Below are 7,605 nucleotides of genomic sequence, written 5' to 3'. Positions count from 1 at the left end.
CAAAAAGATATGCTATGGAGCTAAAGCCACAAGAAAGAGTCCCGAGATGCCAACTTATGGCAGTGAATGCAGGGAGAGCCAGGAGGGTGGGTGGGGGAAGGCATTTCTCTGGTTCTACCCACTCCTCCAGTCTTCTGGCAGAGGCGATGCAGCAGAGTCTGAGTTGACAATGTATGTAAGTTCTGGACTGTAGGCTTAATAATGCTCAGAGGGTCCCTGTGTTTCTCAGAAGCCTCCTGGAAGTTCAGCAGCCTCACGTGCCATAATGTTCACAGACACTTTTATGATAACCTCTTATTTCCTAATCTTCTGAGAAATAAGGGTGTGGGCAGCTGGACAGCTAGCAGACAATGACTTTTCTAATAGATGGAGAAGGGTAGAAAACTTTGGTGACTTAATTTTATTCTTTTTGCTCTGAACACTCAGATAGGCTAGATAAGCAAGGGTAGAGGAGGGTCCTTGGAAAGTGGACATAACACAAGCAGGAGGCCCTCCCTGGCACCCTCAACTGTACTCGAAGACAAGGCAGACTTGACCTGTGGGAAATAACCTCTGCACGAATTAACTGAGCTCCTGATGGCTTACAGGTATCAAAGTCAGCATGCTGCTTTCTTAGATGTCTTAGAAGAGGTGTTTTTGTTTGTTTGTTCGTTTGTTTGTTTTTTTCTTTGCAATCTCAAGTCTTAAGGACAGAAGGCTCTTCTGGTTACAGAGCTGGGGTTTGTGATTGGAGCATCCTTCAAATAACACTAGTGGGACTCCTGTCACTGCTGTAAAAGTAAAACTGTAGCATGACAATGTGTATCAGCTAGGACTTTTGACTCTTGGGAAGTAGCGCCCCGTGTGAGGTTAGCTATCCTGGTAGCTGGGATGAGATGACCAACTTGTTTTTCCAAGGCCTCCAAATTGTCTCAAATGGCAACTAATTTTAGTCAAAATGAACTTATTCCAGATTTGAACCAAGGACTGAGAAGAGCGAGGCTGAATATCCCATTACAACAGCTATCCAGATTCTCCATAACACCGTATATTAAATCCTTATAATAAGCTGCTTTGTGAGTCTTGGTGCTGGTTCAGTATTTTCATTGCAGTGATTACCCTATGGTCTGTTGGCCAGCTGAAGCTGGAGTACTCTTTCTCTTGATACATTTCCATAACATCTCTCATCGGCCCAGTGAAACTTGTTGTTAAGGGCAGAGTTAATCTATTGCAGTCTGCCTCGCTGCGTGATGCCAAGAAACTTAGTGTATTTCTTTCAGTTATTTCCGCAAGGACAGTTCACTTCTTTGGGAGAATTTTAGCTCCATCAAGTTAGTAAACAATGCAGCTGCAAAGAACGCTCTTGAAAACAGTCTCCCTACCCCATCCTAAAAGTGGGGTCCCTATTGATTAAATTGACACCAAAATGGAGGCACTGTTCTACATACTGGATTTCAATATGTGTATGCATATGAGTATTTAAATATTTGTATTGTTCCAAAAGGAATTTGTGGGAACTTTTAAAAAAGGAACCAGGATTTGTATATCCTTCAGTGATGTTGTTTCCTAATTCCAATTCATGTCCACCGGGTGCCACTCCTACTACTTGCTTAGAGCTTGTAACTGTGCCAGGCACTGGCAATACAGAGATGATTAAGACAATTCCAGGCTAGTAGGAGAGAAAAACAAATAAATAAAGTAGATTTCTGTGTGATGTATGTAGAGGAGCCAAAAACCTCAACATTACCAATCACTGCTAAGAGAGCCCAGCTGATTTTGCTTTGAATCCTAGGACTGGGGAAGTAAACACATTTGTCAGCAGCTGGACAGCCGGAGTGTCCCAGTGAGGGATATGCAGTGAAACTCTCACCCAGCAAGAATGAACTCTGGGAGGACACCTCTGCTGACACCCCTGGCTCCATCTAGTTTGCCCTCTCACCCTTGTATATTCTCTAGCCGCTCATTTATGGTGCTTTCACCATTGTGATTTTTTTCCCCTGGTTCTATTGTGATTCCCTGGCACAAGCTGCATTTGGCATCTTCTCTCTTGGACCCTGTCTCAAGAACAACATTCATTCCCCTGGCTTAGCATTCTCCCCTCCACCAAGTATCAAGGGCTCCACCCCAGGCTGTCCTTCCTCCACCTGATCCCTTGTCTCTGGGCTTCAGAAGTAGGTGCCAGTTCAGTTTCAGCCACACCCTCATTCAGTTCTCAGTAGGGTCAAGGGTTGTTTTGCTTTGTTTTGTTTATTCCCTCTTTAGGTCCCACCCTTACCCTCTTCCTGCCATTTTGAAAGAAAGTCCAGTGCTTTAACAAACTGAAAAATATATTAAAGGCCAAAGTCTGGATCAAAAATTAAAATAAAATATAACTAAAACCTAGAAAACTTTAACTTTTTTTTACAGGACTTGTGCCTTTTCTCCCCAGCCCCCAGAGTGACAAGGGTTACTGGTGTAGCAAAACATGAGACTCATAAGGCCAAAAAGAGGCTGCTGAGAAGAGTGTCTGAACCGTACAACATTCCTGTACCCAGAAAAGGCTTCCATTTGTTAGAGATCTTGCGGCTTATGCTTTTAGGATATTTTATATCAGTATTATCAACAGAAATATAATGTTAGCCACATGTATAATTTTATTTTATAATAACTACATTGGAAAAAAGTAAAAATAAAAAACTATTTTAAATAATAAATTGTATTTAACTGAAAACATTCTCATAGCAAAATACTACATAAAATTGTTACTGAAACAATTTACATTGTTTCCTTTTCATACTAAGCCTTAGAAATGTCAACCCAGGGGCCCCGCGCGGTGGCTCAAGCCTGTAATCCCAGCACTTTGGGAGGTCGAGGCGGGCAGATCACGAGGTCAGGAGATCGAGACCATCCTGGCTAACACGGTGAAACCCTGTCTCTACTAAAAATACAAAAAATTAGCCGGGCGTGGTGGCGGGCGCCTGTAGTCCCAGCTACTCGGAGGCTGAGGCGGGAGAATGGCGTGAACTCGGGAGGCGGAGCTTGCACTGAGCCGAGATCGCGCCACTGCACTCCAGCCTGGGTTACACAGCCAGACTCCGTCTCAAAAAAAAAAAAAAAAAAAAAAAAAAGAAATGTCAACCCAGATGCTAAATTTTCAACAAACTTTAATATAGTACTGCCAAAGGAAGTGCTATTTGCAAAATGGTGGAATAGAAAGTCTGAGCCCTTGGTTTCTCCACCAAAAACACCAATTTGGCCACAATATACAAATGAAAATACATGTGTGAGAGGTCTAGAATTCACTTAAGAAAGTCTGAACCCTTGGTTTCTCCACCAAAAACACCAATTTGGCCACAATATACAAATGAAAATACATGTGTGAGAGGTCTAGAATTCACTTACGCTATCGCAGTGCCCCAGATGAGCATAAAACTGAGAATAAACCACATTAAAATGATTAAGAAGAGCAAATTAACTTTACTTGTGTCAGTCCATCCCCAAAGGCCACATAGCTCAGTGCTGAGACAGAGATTTCCTTGGTCCATGACTTCTTCTTGAGGGAAGAATCAGAATGAAGCATAATCCATTGTTCCTAGCCTTTTGTGATGCTGCTTGAGGGACCAGTTTCTGTCTTACCTCACCTGGAATGCTGATGGGACTGGCAAACTTTGAATACCTGGAGACGGCTAAGAACAAAGGAAAGGAACCAGCAGCTTACCATAGCCTGCACATTTCAGCAAGATTTGGTGAAGGCACACAAATAGAAGTTTATCCTAAGGGAAGGAAGAAGAGGAATAGAGTGTGCCTCCAATGTCCTGGCTCATGGTACAACACTCAGACAACAGAGGGTACAAGACATTATTGGCTTCTGAAAAAAATGAAATAAATAGCAACTCCTTCCCCTCCCTCCCCCAGTTAGGCATCTACACATGCAAATCCAGAGAAGACATATCGTAGAAAAGATCTGAAGGGCTCCCAGAATCTTTAGCCAGGATGATTGGTGAAGTTCTTTCCCTGTAGATGCTAGTCCATAAAGACTGGGAGAGGTGGCAGTTTCTTCAAATGCACAGATACTAACAGAAAGTCACAGGAACATGAAGAATTGGGGAAACATGATCCACTCAAAGAAACAAAATAAATTTCTAGTAAGTAACCATAAAGAAATGGAGACATATGAATTACCTGATGAGAAATTCAAAGTAATTGTCTTAAAGAAGCTCAGTGAGCTATCTTATAATACATATAGACAACTGCCTGAAATCAGAAAAATAATACATGAACAAAATAATAATATCAACAATGAGAAACTACAACAAAGAACCAAACAAAAATTCTGAAGCAAAAGAAAAGAATAACTGAACTGAAAAATTCACTGGAGGTCTTCAACAGCATATTTGATCAAACGGAAGAGAGAAACAGTGAAATCAAAGAATCAAAGATGAGTCACTTAAAATTATCCAGAAGACCAAAAAAAGAAAAGAAAAGAATGAAAACCAAATACCTTATGGAAGTTAAAGAAAGGGAAGAGAGAAATGAACAGAAAGCTTATTAAAGAAATAATGGGCCGGGCGCGGTGGCTCAAGCCTGTAATCCCAGCACTTTGGGAGGCCGAGACGGGCGGATCACGAGGTCAGGAGATCGAGACCATCCTGGCTAACACGGTGAAACCCCGTCTCTACTAAAATATACAAAAAATTAGCCGGGCGAGATGGCGGGCGCCTGTAGTCCCAGCTACTCGGGAGGCTGAGGCAGGAGAATGGCGTAAACCCGGGAGGCGGAGCTTGCAGTGAGCTGAGATCCGGCCACTGCACTCCAGCCTGGGCGACAGAGCGAGACTCCGTCTCAAAAAAAAAAAAAAAAAAAGAAATAATGGCTGAAATGGTCATCCAGATTCATGAAGCTTAACAGACACGAATATGAGGAATCCAAAGAAGTCTATGTCAAGACACATAATTAAATTATCAAAAATCACAGACAAAGACACATTATTAAATTGTCAAAAGTCAAAGACAATGAGAGAATTTTTGAAAGCAGCAAGAAACAAGCAGCTCATTACGTCTAAAGTAGCTCTGTAAGACTATCGGTGGATTTCTCAGCAGAAACTTCGCAGATAGAAGGAGATGGAATTATATTTTCAAAGTGCTGGGGGAAAAATTGTTACCAACCAAGAATACTATACCCAGCATAGCTATCCTTCAGAAGGAAGGAGAAATAAAGACTTTCTTAGACAAATGCTGAGGGAGTTCATTACTGCTAGATTTGCCTTACAAGAAATGTTAAAGGGAGTTCTTCAAATTAAAATGAAAGGACACTAAACAGCCACATCAAAGCATATGAAAGTATAAAAGTTACTGGCCAAGATACATATATAAACAAATATAGAATAATATTGTATTGGTGATATGTAAATCAGTTTTAATTCTAGTGTAAAAGACAAAAGTATTGAAATTACTATAATTATTGATTAATAGATACACAATATAAAAGTTGTGTAAAAATTTGTGTAAATTGTGACAACAATAACATAAATGTATGTGTAAAGTAAAAGTATAGTTTTGCCAAAAAACATTTTTGTTTAATAAAAAAAATTTACATTGCTTCAACTTTTTAAAAATTAAAACAATACAAAGCACTTTTCAGTTTCACTAGCCGTATTTCAAGTACTCAATAGCCCACATGTGGCTAACAGCTAACATATTGGACAGCACAGCTTTATACAAAAAGTCCTTATTCATAAGCTTTACCTTACATCAGGTCAGCAAAATTTGGAAACTATTTTCCACAGTGAGCCAACAACAGTCATTGAATGGGAAGAAGGGAAACAGGTCCCACTTATACTCTCTTGGTCTTTCAAAGGCTCCACAAATGACATCAATCTGCAAATTATTTCCTGTAATTTCAAACTTTTCTTCTTAAGCTTAAGTTTTTTCAGAGAAGAAAAAAACCCTCAAATACAGCACAGATGGCATTTGCTAGTAAAATATAAATTTCCTTTACCCATAAATGTCCCATTTTGAGACTTTGCTAAGAAAATAAAAACTATAATTAATGTTAAATGTTTGTGTAATCATTAAAAAGTAAGAAATAGAATTTTAAATTGAAATCCAGCAAATAGAAAAAATAGGTCCAAGAAAACACCCTATTCCATTGGAAGAGAAAAAGAGGAAGATACAAAGTAGAAGAAACAAGGAAAAAGCATGGTAAAAAAAACAACAAAAAAATGAAAGAAATAGGTTAAAATTTATTATGAATCATAATAAATGCAAAAGAGATAAACTTTTAAAGTGGAAAATCCCTGATTTTAAACAAATCTAGCTCTATGCTGTTTATGAGACCCACTTAGGATGAAACGATGCTAAAAGTAAAAGGATGGATAAGGATATAGCAGATATACTAACTCTCTACCAAAAAACTAATGTTAGTAATATTATATCCATCAAATTTAATATTTGGCTGTTATACAGGATTTAAACATAATGAATTATTACTATGTGTAGCAATAAGAATAGATCTCAAAAATATAATAGTTCATGAATTAAGCAAGTTGCATAACAAATGAACAACATAATATGATTTATGTATGATTTAAAAATATACACAAAGCAATAGCATGGTTATTCTGTGGATATGTACACAAATATGTACAAGTAATTTTTTAAAATTGTGAAGGCTATACACTAATTTATGGTAGTGATTACATCACAGAAATGGGGAATATTGATAAAGAGATGCAGGCTAAAGAAAATTTCTATTTCATCTGTAACATTTTATTTTTTTATTTTAAGAAAATGATGTATTCATATGCTTCTGTGATTTCCTTTAACATATATTCATGGGAAAAAAACTTGAGAGCAAAAAAACAAAATGTTAAGAGTATTTAATTGTCATTAGTGGGAGTAAGAATGTCATTCTTGTGCTTCTCTGTATTTTTTAAATTTTCAGAAAGAAAAGAAGAGGAGAGGGAGGGAAAGATCAAGGGATGGGGAGAAAATGACATAAGTAAATGATCTGTCCAGCTGTTATATTTTATAATTAAAAAATAGACAAAGGCACATAAACTAAACCTAGAAAGTCAAGAAGACCTTGGAAGTTTCACAATTAGTTACAGAAGTGAAATTGTCCAGCCTTTTCTATCATTGCTTGTCTAAGGTAACCAATACTTTCAGTACTTAATAAAACAATGCCAACATTTTTGGTTGTTTTAAATGTTTCTTAATGTTCCTATTCAAAGCCATGTGTTTAATTTAAAAAATCTTCAATATTTTAAGTTGCCAATCTATTGCTGCTTTCAGATTTCAAAGAACCAGGGGAATATTATTTCATAAGCCCATAAAAAAATGTTAAAAGTCTTTACCATTTAATTACATTACACAAAGTTATAGCTCCCAGCTTAATAGCTGCTATATTTAAAAAAAGTACATTTTGGTAAAGACCAGAGTGGCCCAGTAAAGCAAGCACTACTACATTTTATTGCTCATGTAACTTTACTTACAAGATATATTTGCAATAAACCTTGTGTAAGTTTTCATGAGCATGTGGATAGGTAAATCTGAGAAAGTAGTTAGAGCTATTCTGTTTTAAATATTAGAAGCATATTGCTATGTTCTAGCTCATCAGCTAGAATATTCTGTAAACTTTGAAATCACT

This window comes from Trachypithecus francoisi, unplaced genomic scaffold, assembly GCF_009764315.1.
Source record: "Trachypithecus francoisi isolate TF-2019V2 unplaced genomic scaffold, Tfra_2.0 Lachesis_group11, whole genome shotgun sequence".
NCBI classification, from domain to species: Eukaryota; Metazoa; Chordata; class Mammalia; order Primates; family Cercopithecidae; genus Trachypithecus; species Trachypithecus francoisi.
The sequence above is the reverse complement of the archived record's forward strand: the minus strand, read 5'-3'. Positions refer to the sequence as shown.